The 13,190-nt window shown below is 33.1% G+C and overlaps 1 protein-coding gene across 1 annotated transcript in view; it reads right to left on the bottom strand.

Moving 5' to 3' along the window:
- Window positions 1-708: 708 nt before the first annotated feature.
- Window positions 709-13,190, bottom strand: part of LOC145685896 (uncharacterized) — a 66,625-nt gene continuing 54,143 nt past the window's right edge. The window contains exon 6 of the transcript XR_014131497.1: window positions 709-13,187. The gene's annotated coding sequence lies outside the window, so the exon portion shown is untranslated. The remainder of the gene's footprint in view (window positions 13,188-13,190) is intronic.

The raw sequence follows: 13,190 nt of genomic DNA, 5'->3' as shown, positions 1-13,190 counted from the left end.
GGGGTTTCGAGTATGATCTTCTGTGGGAGTGTTTTCACATTTGAACCATTCGAATTCCACGTTAAACTATAGGTCTATGTCTCATACAGCCTTAGTACTGAGAAGGGACCTTCAACTCTAACCAACCAAAAGGCATAACGGCTTAAAATACATATATTTTGTTTCACTGGGAATCTCAAGATTCTTGTGTTTATATATGGCGATCAGTTAGTGTTCATAATGTGTAATTAATTCCAATTCTTCTATCCTTACTAATCCCTTTTCTTACCTGTATTGTTAACATTACCACACAAGGCAATGACCTGCAGTAGGGAAGAGAAAAATTATAATTTTTGATTTACTTAATAACATGGTTACTCCTCGTAAAATCTGCTGCTTGTCATTAGCCTGCGTGCAGGGTAATATTTTAAGATGAGAAACACAAGAAGCACGTCAACAAATTTTGGTATGTATGTCTACAGATAGCAGAATTGTAAATCCATCATTGTGGCCTTGTGGAGGATACTTACTGCAAGGGACAAAGTAATGGAAAAGATAGCTATCATTTTTTCGTGGTAAATGCTTGAAAGCAGCAATTGTGTTCAAAATGTACATGTCAATGCCTTTAGTATATATTCCTTCCACTAATTTAAACAAGACTACATAAAATAGCTTTCATGGTTAAGACGTTTATCAGAAAAAAAAAATACTCTATCCAAGAATACTCTGTTTTTATTGAATTTATTTTACACACATATATACATATTCATATTAATGGCCTTTGAACAATAATTCGGTGAAATATGTACTACTGGCTATAGATTGTCTTTTATATTGTCAACCATATCCACAAGCGCATGCCATGTTGTAAGTCACCTCTACTAAACCTTCAAGAAGTCAATCACAAAGCACTAAGCAACAACCAACATCATTAACAGAAATGTATCCCTGAAATAGTTTTGACATTTTCTTTTTAATATGTTGTTCACAATTTTTCATACTTTCAGCATATTAGCTCGAACTCTGCTGTACAGAGTAAGGCAGCGTTCATAGCGTATTCTGACTTGCGTAGCACAACATTTGTAAATTAAATCGAATGACGTTGTTGTTTTACTGGAAATGGATTGCCAGTTTGTGATATATATATATATATATATATATATATATATATATATATATATATATATATATATAAGCTAAGCTGCGTAACAGTTTACCTTCGCTATGGAGACCTTTACAAGAGTAACGATTTTACAAATCTTTCCTAGCAAATGCATTTCCCTATATATATATATATATATTTTTTTTCAGTATCTGCGATTTTCCTATGCGGTTGCATGAGACATGAAGTCGACTCAAGACTGTGCTCTGAATTTATCATTTACTTGGGCTATTGTGCTTTTATTCTTTTTTTCTTGCTTGTTTTAGTGTGTCACAGAATTTAAAAGACCTTCCTGTCGACGCGCCCAATCACACTCTTTCAATCAATCAATCAATCAAGTCGACTTAAGAGATGCTTCCACGATCCTAGAACTAATAACTACAACAAAGCAGCCATCAACTATCTTTTATCTATGCTCAAAACATAATGAAGTGCTTTTAATGACTTGTGGAAGAATACGTGATGCGGTAGGAGGCATTTTGCATGGCACTTTATTTGATCTAGATCGTATGAAGCATAGTGGCCGCACGCTAATGCTCTCGCCTTCGATGCGAGCGGTCCCGGGTTCGATTCCCGGTGAGGGCACTTGGTCGAAAAAGTATAAAAAGCTTTTTTAGGCCAGTCATCCTGAATGAGGTTTTCCTCATTTACACCAGGCAAATGCCGGGATGATACCTAACTTCTAAATCCGAGGCCGCTTCCTTCCGTCCCCAATTTCTTCCATCCCTTTCCCTGGATAGTGTGCTCACCGAGGGACGTTATCCCTCATACATGACAGGCTAATTTGGTCATAGATGCCGAAAGGTCAGACATCTAAATCCTAAAACCATATGAAGCAGAGTATTCCAAAGTTGGAGACTCCGTGGTTATATTTCGAAGGGTTTACAAATAGCGACAGTACAATTTCATACCTTAACCAATTTCCGCTTTTATTTTTCATGTATCATTACGTCAACAATAAATTATAGTGTTTTAATTTCCCGTGTTTGTATAATCACGGTTTTCTTGTGTTTTTTTTGCTAATATTTTGAACTTACGTACACCGATGCACCATAAACAACATACGTAATTCCAACCTAACATAACTACACGTTTATTAATTATTTTCATATTTTTCTTTTGACTAAACCTCCTTATACTTTTTTTCAAGTCTATGCATTTTATTTTATTGTTCTGTTACTGATTTATAGTGGTTTTTGGTTCAAAATAACAGAAAAACAATTGTTGATGTGAGTTTGCATACACATCTAAGTTTGAAGAAGGGAATCATTCAGTTTCAAAATATAACCACGGATTTCTACGTTGCAGCACTAGCATGCTCCAGTAAATTCTAAATTAGTGTAACTGTTTGCTTTGTGGAATAAGTTCTAAAATATACTAGAATGCTCCGTCCCCTGTATAAAAGTTCGATAGTGCAAAGAAATATTAATTATCTAGTACTATGTACGGATATGTTCTCGACCAAATCTCTCCTGATTTTCAGTAACATTTAAAAGTAAAGGGAAAGCACTACACTCTCAGAATATCATTTACGTTAATTGGCAAGCACAAACTTCATTCAATATTACTTACTGCATAATGAAAATGAAAATCTCATTTAGCATTGATATAAAACCAAAATAAAATTAATTTCTCCCAAAATACAAAATAGATGCAGTATAATTATTGAAGTTGACAATAATAGAGTATTATAGTTCCAATGTGATTCAAATCGTTTATCGCAATAACGAAATGAACTATTTAGCTATCTATAAAAGATTTTGATTGGAGCCAAATACAATAGCAATAATAAAATATAGTATCTGCTAGTGAGTAACACAGGTTTGTTTCAACCTTTACAAACAACTTTTAAAACAATCAATATTAAGCGCTTATTTTAATGAAAAGCTCAATTTACAAAGTTCTCACCAAAAATATTCGACTTATGCTTACAGAACAAATTTCATCTTTTATTTATTTATGTCACCTCAACAGACAAGTATAACGTACAATTAAGTATCATAATATTCACTACATTCATTAGATAATTACATTCAGTCACACCAAACAGCACCAAGAGTAAACGAATTTTCGCTCTGAATTTACATTTAACATCATTGTTGCTTATCGTTTATTACGTTAGATTTATCATTGAAACAGATATATGGCATAAACATTAATACCAACACCATGCCCCCACATAACTAATATCTGTTGATAATGTATGTTCAATTAAAGGGACATTTCCGTTATCTCTTTCTCCCTCGCTAGAAGTGATTTTTTGATAATGAATGTTCAGTCACTTTACATGAATCGATAAATGCAGAAAGAACCTGAATCCATTTTCTATAGGTTTTGAGATAATACAGAAAAACTACGAAGGTAAGTCAAAAATTATCCTCAATTTTGAGATACCTCTTCTTACATTGTTCATACTGACTTCTGTCCTCGTTTATTTTATTGTTATGCTGTTGTGGTCATGCTGTGAAAGTTTGATCCATATTCGTCCATTTGTTTCCTTTTTGTTGCAGATAGGTCATAATCACTCTATTAAAAGTCTGTACCAAAGAGGAACAACGAGCAGTGATTCGGTTTTTGTGGTCGGAAGGTGTATCAGAGGCCGCAATCCATCAAAGACTTTCGGCACAATACGGAAACAGTGTTTTGCCGCAACGTAGTGTCTATGAATAGATTGAAAAATGCAAAAAGGATCGCACAAGTGTTACGCACGAGGAAGAAGCCGGACAACCATCTACGACCACAAATGATGACAAGATTGAATGTGCACGTGGCATGGTTTTGTTGGACAGACAAGTGACTATTGGTGAAGTGGCACATCGTTTGGAAATTAGTCATGGTCCCTGATACACCTTCCGACCACAAAAACCGGATCACTGCTCACTGTTCTTTTTTTGGTGCGAACTTCTAATAGAGCGGCCATGATCTATCTGCAACAAAAGGAAGACAAATAGAGTGATTAACATAAAACTTACATAGTATGACCACAACAGCATAACAATAAAATAAACGAAGAAAGAGGTCAGTATGAGCAATGTACGAAGAGTTATGTCAAAATTGCAGATAATTTCTGACTTCCTTCGTATTTAAACCTCTTCAATGGCCATCTTTCTGCACTCAACCTATAATTCTACGCTCTGTGTACAATGCTGTTTAACTTTCGACTACAGCCCTCTATACAGAAAGATGCATGTACACCTAGAGAATCGGAAAATGTCCATAGACAAATTCATAAAAAAATAGATTTAGATCGTTTCTGCACCGCACGCAAGTCTAATTCTACATCGTTTAAAAGATAATTACAATTAGATTTTAAGATATCTAAACAAAATCTTTGCAATAACAAGCCAAGTCTAGAAAAACGGTACAGTTACCATAAATACAAATACAGGTACAAAGGTATAGCTGCTCACAGCTGCTCAACATAAGAGTACCTTTGTTTGTGCAAATTTCACTTTGAACCTAATTTCCAAAAAAAGCTTTAAAGTTATGAGTAGTATAGTTACGGTACAAATTATATTTGTAATCACAAACGAGTCGTTTTTATATTGCATTAAATTATTAATTCCATAAGCAGATAGCTCAGTGTTTCTGTTTTTTTACATCTACTCACTTCACGATCATAGCTTGAGAAAAAATATTTGTAATCCTGCTATTTCGTTGTAATAACATATATATATATTTATGTAAATCTATCTATATCACACATTTGCAAAGCGAATAGAGTTTGTTAACACTGTACAAAATGTGTGTCAACGCTATGAATTTGTAATTTCGAGTTAGTACATGAAACCAAATGATACAGCTATTTAAAATGAAATAATTGATTTTGTACGAGGTGCGTTCGAAAAGTAACCTCCGATTGGTCGCTGTGCATGAAGTAGTAGCGGCAGCGCTACCATCTTTGCACAGACGTGCGCGGTAGACTGAAGACTCACTGATCACTAGTTCCATTTTTGTAGCGTCTCAAAATGTGCTGCTGCAATAGAAACCCCGCAAAGTGCGAGGTGCGAGCTGTTATAAGTTTTCTTACGGCAAAACAATATTCAGCAGCAACTATTCATCGGGCATTTTGTGCCGCCACGAACAAACATTCATGACGAAGAGAGGAGTGGCAGAAAATTGATTAAAAAGTTAGTGAAAATCGACGTTTCACAACCTCGGAGCTTTCCGATGAATTTCCACAAATTTCAGGACTGACGTACTGAGAGGTTAGGCTACAGGAAGTAATATCCGCGATGCGTGAGGAACTGAAAGGTTAAGTCACAGGATGGCTCAAGGCACAGGTAGAAGAATTTTATGCTGATGGAATTTCTACACTAGTGCAGCGATATGATAAATGCTTGAATGTTTATGGAAACTATATTGAAAAATCGAGCAAAGAAGTAGTTTTCAGATGTACGTAATATTTTTTTCTTATTTATTTTTTTAAGTTTTTTTGTTTGTTTTTTGTTTAACCAATTGGAAGTTACTTTCCAAACAGCTTTCGTAAAATTTATTTCCTTAGGAAGACATATCAATCATCAAGTTTGAACAAATGTAACTTACCCATACAATTCTATTGTAACTAAATTAACCGCAGAAACGCTTTTTTCGTTCAATCTCCACCCACGTAACCCTTATTTGTTCAGAACAACTATTTGAATTTGGTTATGCTATTATTGTTTTTACCCTACTTTCAACTAAGATTTTAAGTTCAAATTTATTCCTTCTTTTTAAAAATATGCAATTATAGGCCTCATGGATATATACAGTCTTCAAGTATTGTCAATTCTAAATGAACAAAATAAGATGATTAAGACAACAAAACTGCCATTCATTGTGAGAAAAAATTATTTTCTTGCAAAGTTACCACACAAATTACAACCACTGTATATTAATAACAGATTTATTGTAGTATTATATTTAAGAAACATCTTTCAGAGGAACAATAAGCTGCATAAAAATATTCAAACGCGGTTCAAACAACCAACATTCAATTACAGTTATGCCTGTCGAAGGTGGACACTCTTGACTCAAGAAACAAAAAAGTCCATCTTTATAAACGACCAATTTACAGAATAATAATAGCACCTAACTATATGGTACTACAGATATGTAGCCAATTTAAGCGTCGTCAAATAAGTAACCAACTTGACAGGTTTTACTGTAAAACACCACGAACATTATAGTATATTCAACAATCCAAGATAAATGCAAATATTTGCTTACTCGTATCACATACAAGGCAATTTAATATTAATGGCACCACTAAGGACACTTTCAATATATTTTGACTTTATTTTAGCATCGCTCCAAACATTAATATAACTTATGAAATTTTCCGGGTTGATTCAATTGCACTAGCAAACTAATGCTAATTCACGCTTAGCCAGAGCTAATTAACGCTTCTACTGTGCGTTGTGCGTACGGATGATTACAACAACAAGTACAGTTTGGTATATAAACGAAGAAAAATGCTACCCCAACTTCTCTCTCTCTAAAAAAAAAAAAAACTATCCTCACTCATAAGTGGGACTGCGTAAGATAAAATAATCTTTTTTTTTCTTTTTTTTTGTATCTCTAAAATCTTTCTTAGAAATCCTAGATTATTCTATTTAGAATGTAATTACGACCGTACTTTAAAAAAGAAGGCCGCCACGATTTCTTTTTTAAGCACGACTGTACTTCTTCAAAGCTGTCTTATCAGAAAATAACATTCTCAGAGAGCGCAAACATATAACCTATCAAAATAACACAACCCACTATTTGAAATAAACATATCACAACCAGTATTCAACATATATATACATACACTCAAATATACAATAATGCCCATAACCAAAATCACACTTATATTTACAATAAAACAAAAATTCGTATTTAATACAAATAAAAAATATAATGAAGCAAGTACATATTGCACGAATACACAATATTCTTTCAATATTTGATTGACACTGACTACCGTAATGATTATTCAAAAGAAAAAAATCACACGTCTACATCACATTTTTTTTAAAGCAAACAGCACAACCTACCAACATGTCTTTCAACAAAAACTATATATATATACTGCTTAAAAATACTACATTAATAGCACTAATATTTCGCTTTGAATCAACCCGAGGATTGCCTACTGAGTAATATTTTATATCCTTCATACCACCGTTCCTAATGAAAGTGGGTACTTACAAATTAATGTTAGGCTGAGGCTCCTCTACGAATTCCAGTAGATATAAGATAGACATGATTGAGGTATAGTTCACCTACAAATGTTACAAACAATTGTTTAGCAGAACAAAATAGGAGAAATGCTGATTTTATCTCCGATACCTCTTGACCAAGAATGTAACAGAAGCACTGAAATTAAGCGTACGGTATGGCGCGACAATAGGTCAGTATAAAAGTAAAAAGAATTTTATGTTTGTAAAAAATAAATAAATAAAAGTCGAATTCCGGATTTCAACGGAATCACATATTTCATGACACCTCATGTCGAAAAGATGTATGTTCATCCATTCGTTTGTGCTGAAGCCCACAAGCCAGTGTTTGACGTATTGACACTGAATTTTAAAATTTAAGATTCCCCAGAGGGGTTTCCCCAAACATCCAAAAATAAGGATTAATTACTTAAGGGCCAAAAGCAAAAACTGTAGTTTTTTCGGAAACGGTTCTAACAATTTTGTTTAACCTTCACAAGTAAATACATTACTAATGCTCTTAGAATATGACACCATTCGTTCCTCACGGAAAAATGCTGCAGGAGTCATTTACTAATAGAAGTTTTTCGGATACGGATACGTTTCTCAAAAGACGAGTTCTTTGATATTCTTGAAGACGTCACTAGCAATTACGCTTTTATTTCATAAATAAATGTTAACAACTGCGAATTATGGAAAGGGTAAAGTTTGTTCTAAAATTCTCCAAAATGGCACTAGCAATTTAATTTACGCAGAAAGTAGGAAAGCTTTCGAAGTTTTAACTGGAAATCCAATCGGAGAACGCCAATTAGGAAGCCCAGGCGCAGATGCTGAGGACAATATTAAGATATTTCTCTCAAAAATAAGAATACAAAGTAGAATCCAGTTGACTAAGGATAGAACTCAATGGAGAGCTTTCGTGAATGCGGTATTGAACCTCAGGGTTCCATAGGCCATACAGTTAGCCAATTAGTTAGTTTTGTTCATAAATGCTTTGATTATTAATCCTATACGCGATATGACAATCCATGTCTTTCCAAGAGACCCAGAAAGCGTATTTTACTGATGGGATTTTTTGGAGAAATATTTCCAAAAACTTCTAAGATTTAAGCTATGAAATTGAGAAAGCTTAGTGTGGCGAGCTTACTATTGCCCTACATCCTAAAAGCTGCTGGATATATGATTAAATATTTGCGGGTAATATATACCTCAACCATTTGAAATAGTCTCCGGAAATGTTTATCATAGTCATTTCACAAATATGGACACATTAAGAAAAGTAAAAATTCGTAATGTCATTTCGTTGTTCTCTCAGCTTTATCATCAGTATTTTGTAAGTTACAGCATGCAAAATACATATTATTAAATACATCAACATAACCATTATGTTCTGTTTTTAATTTTTGCAGCTGTTGTTCTTTATGGTTGTGAAACATGGTCACTAACTCTGAGAGAAGAACGTAGACTGACAGTATTTGAAAACAAGATCCTGAGACGAATATTCGGAACCAAAAGGAACGGAAATGGGGAATGATGGAAACTTCATAAAGAGGAACTACAGAATTTAACTACTTAATTTATATCATTCACCAAACATTGTTAGGGTCATTAAATCTATGAAACTTAGGTGGGCAGGTCATATAGCCAGAATCGAAGGCAAAAATGTGTGACCGCAAACAGCGACTATTTTGTTTAACCAAGTAGTATGGTTTTCCCTTTCTTGCCTTTGGAAATGGCGCGCTTGAGGTGGACATTTCATTCACTTCACTCTAATAATACGCACTGAAAGTACTTTTTCTTTAAAACTCAATACAGAAAGTGGGGTGTCATATCTCGATGTGTTTCATACGCCAGCACATGATATAGTTTTAAAATGTTTACAATACTGTCAGCATCAACATTGACTCAAATGCAGAAATGATATCATAATGTGATTTTCCATTCTATTCATAATTCGATCTATCTATTTTACCATTCTGTTCATTTCTATAGGAATGAAGAATTACACTGCATCAATCTTTGAACATTGGCATTAATGTACTGCAGTTGCAAAAATTAAGATTGCTGCACTGTTTTATATACATTCTGTAAGTAAAAACAGCCCATAAATTTTTATATTTATCACCTGTAATTAAACTAATTTTGTAAGTCATCCTTTCTTTAAAAAATGATTTTAAAAAACAAGAAATTATTCGTTACAAAACTTAAAAAACAGAACTGAACTAGAATTTGCGCGTAAGTATTTTAGTTAATTTTTAGAAGACTATTATTTCAAATCTCTGTAACTAATCAATCTGCAAATTGACGAAACAAATTTTTAGATCTAACTCAAACTTTACCGCACTTTGCCTGTAAAATTTCAAGTAGGCAATCCTAGAGAGCATGACTAAAACATTCATTTATATTTGAACTAATCTAAAAGATACCTTCCTAAAGCTTTTACAATATACTACATTTCATTTTGTGTTCTAACAACTGGAATGTCTCCACAATTCTAGTCACCTCCAAATTTCGATATTTGTACAATAGTAACAAAAAAAACTATTTACACTTAAAAAAATATGTTGGCTAATGTTAATTATAGTCAGTCCGTAAATATGAACACAAAATGAATATATTAAGTCCAAACTATTGTGCATATGATCTGTAAAATGTCTTATTCTCTGAGATTCTTGTACTGTTATTTATGGATACAAAACAACGTGAAAACAATGTATTGAATATTGTAACCATAGATTTACAACTTCTCAAATGATAAAAATATTCGTAAACAAATACAAATGAAAGAAAATACATGTACATATTTTTTTACACATAAACTGATATTAATTGAAAACAAGTGTTCGATGTTATTATTAATCTTTAAATATATTTATTATATATCGGCAAATAAGAGGTATAATCATTAGCTGGAAATCAAGCAGTGAAAATCCAACAATAAAAGTAATGCAGAGATCAAGAATAGCACTGGGTTGAAGAAATTCGAGAGACGAGGTACGCGACTCCCAATTATATGATCTTAACAATATAAACTAAACTGAGTAAGTAAGTACAACAATTACTATCCTTCTGATAACTTAATGTCTGTTATTTCACAATTTATTGCAGCTAGAAGAACGAAAAAAACTCTCGAACACCTTCGAGTTACTGCTTCTGCTACCAATTGTTTGCGAAAAACGAGAATATTTTTATTCATGAAAAAACAACCGATGAAATCTTGAAAATATACGTAGATTTGCAACAAATCGAATAATAAAATAATCAACGTTATTAGTAATTAAATATGTTTGTAATATTATGGCAAAGAGGTAGAGTAACAGTGGAAGTAAAGCCAATATCGTCAGAGTATCACAGCACTGGGTTGAGGAAATTCGAGAGATAAGGTATAACTCTCAACTGCACACACTACTCTAAATGACAACATGAACAATAGTTAATAATTAGAAAGAACAGCTACTACCTTAATTAGAAACAACAGTTAATGACGTTTATGTAGAGATTTTGATTAGAACTTATTCCGGAAACAATTCATTTCAAGTTTATAAATAAATTGCTGATTATCAATTTATGCAAGAGCAGTTAACATCTCGACTTATTAAGTATTTTATTTCACGAATTCGCGTTTTACTTTTTTTAAATCGTTTCCTCAACATATTTCACAGTTCAATAAAATTATGCTTCATTACAACTGACTTGACATCAATCATGTCAATGAAGTAACAAAAAAAAAAAAAAAAAAGTTTATTCTACAACAATCTTCTTATACATTTACTGTATGTGAGTATAATTGTAGGTCTCACATTACGAAGACCAGAACTGGCAGAAATCAGTATTTCAAACGAAAACGTAAAAGATAAAGGCTAAAACCTACCCACAGAAGGAGTAGGGGCATATTCGAGAACGTTTGGGCTCGGTAAATATTTAAAGAGTTGAAAGCCCTAGCTACAAATCATGCCAGGATTACACACCCTATGGACGCCCTATACTCCTCCTTGGAGGGAAAAAAAAACTTTTTTTTTTTCAGTTTAACGTGCTTCTTATTGGAATAAAATAATATATAAGTATGTATGTGAGTATCCTTACATAGGAATCTCGTGTATATTCACTATAGCTAACAGCCTGGTTAGTATTGAAGTATCAGTACTTCCATGTATATATACTATATTTCAGAACATACACATGGTAACGTATTGCCAGTAATATATTGCAAAATTCGTTGCTATATAATCAAACTTCTATTGACTTCTGTATTTATCTGTAACTAGGATTACTTTCCTCATGATCTATTGCCACACGATAATATTGCGACACACTAACGTATCTTAAGTGACTCACGGAGCCTCGGCGGTTCAGTGATATATAGCTCACCTCTGATGCGTAGGGTCCCTGATTCGACCCCGGATTGAGTCAAGTTAACTTTGTAGTGGACAAACACCAAGACCGTATGAGTCTCGGAGTTCTCCCGTTTTCTCCTACTTTCTTCATTCCACCAATTAATCCATCATCATCTACACAGTCTCCCTTAGCATAAGCATGGAACGTTAAAGTATTTCATTTCATTTCACTTTAAGTGACTCTTCTTCTAACTCCAAAAACATCACACTTCTCAGAGCTTAATATACAATAATTATTGCAATAAATAATATTCAATATTATCTTGCTCTTAGTTTTCCATATTTCTACCATCAATATTAACTTAAATAAATTATTACTTCAATCATACAATGGAAATAACCGAATAAACTACAGGGAAAGGGAGAAACTTTATGCATAATGGAAAAAGTGTACATATACGAACTGAGCGGTTGTCCCTTACACATACATGAAGTATTTGATTGTCTAGAACAGTATAAACAAGATCCTTTGTGAGTATAATATGAGCGATACACAAGAAAATGAAAACTAACCATTACTTGAGTGAGTGAAGGTGAATAGTTGCCTCTCTCTCTCTCTCTTTTTTTTTTCTTTCTTACTTATCGAAGGGTTCTTGCCTCGAAGCTTCCAAGAGCTATTCTGATAGTGTTTTTTATCAGGATTTTTTTTTCACTGCTCCTTTCGAGTGCTGGGACGGTACCTACAACTTTTCCCATCTTTCATTGTAAAACGACTTCTACGCTGTATTACAGAAATTTTTATGAATGAATAAATCGACATACTGAAGTCCTAGGCGAACAACGCAAAACTTGTTTTAAGACATGTCAATAAATTTATACTTCTTCCCTTTTGTACTTTCCACACTCGGATATGTCAGTAACACTATTTAATAATTATTTTTTAAAAAAGGAAAGCCACTATTTCCCCACCTCTTATAGGCCGATATATAACTTTATATTCAAGAAATATAAATTAAACTTATACCTTGACACACTATAGTAAAGATCAGTCGATCTTACCATAAATTAGAATCAAGATAGGTCAGTAACAAAAGCTTACGAAAATGACAAACACAAAACTCATAGACAAAATCATTTTTGTTTATTTACTATCTTATTTCAGTTTTGAATAAGTAATGTTTTATCCAAAGAAGGAAGAAATTAATTCGGTTAATATAATAAAGATTTACCTCGTCAAGTTTTGACGAACAACATGCAATATTACAAGTCAATGTACTTCGGTGAATTTATGTTCATCTTCAGTTGAGGGGAAAAACAGTAATTCGAATTATAAACATTATCAGAAGGAAGGAATGATAAAACTTATACAATCTTTAAATATGACAACTTCTTACGACGTCAATATTTGACATTCTCTGAGTGTCTTCAAAGTAAATGAAACTAACTTTGACTGACCTCTTTCCAGACAAAAAGATCACACGATCACATCTACATTTCAAAACATTAAGGAGAATTGTCCAGATGACCAAGAGTCTA

The sequence above is a fragment of the Thermobia domestica genome, chromosome 5, assembly GCF_964235325.1.
Source record: "Thermobia domestica chromosome 5, izTheDome1.hap1.1, whole genome shotgun sequence".
Taxonomy (NCBI): domain Eukaryota; kingdom Metazoa; phylum Arthropoda; class Insecta; order Zygentoma; family Lepismatidae; genus Thermobia; species Thermobia domestica.
Note: the sequence above shows the minus strand (reverse complement) of the source record. Positions and strands in the feature narration are given on the sequence as shown.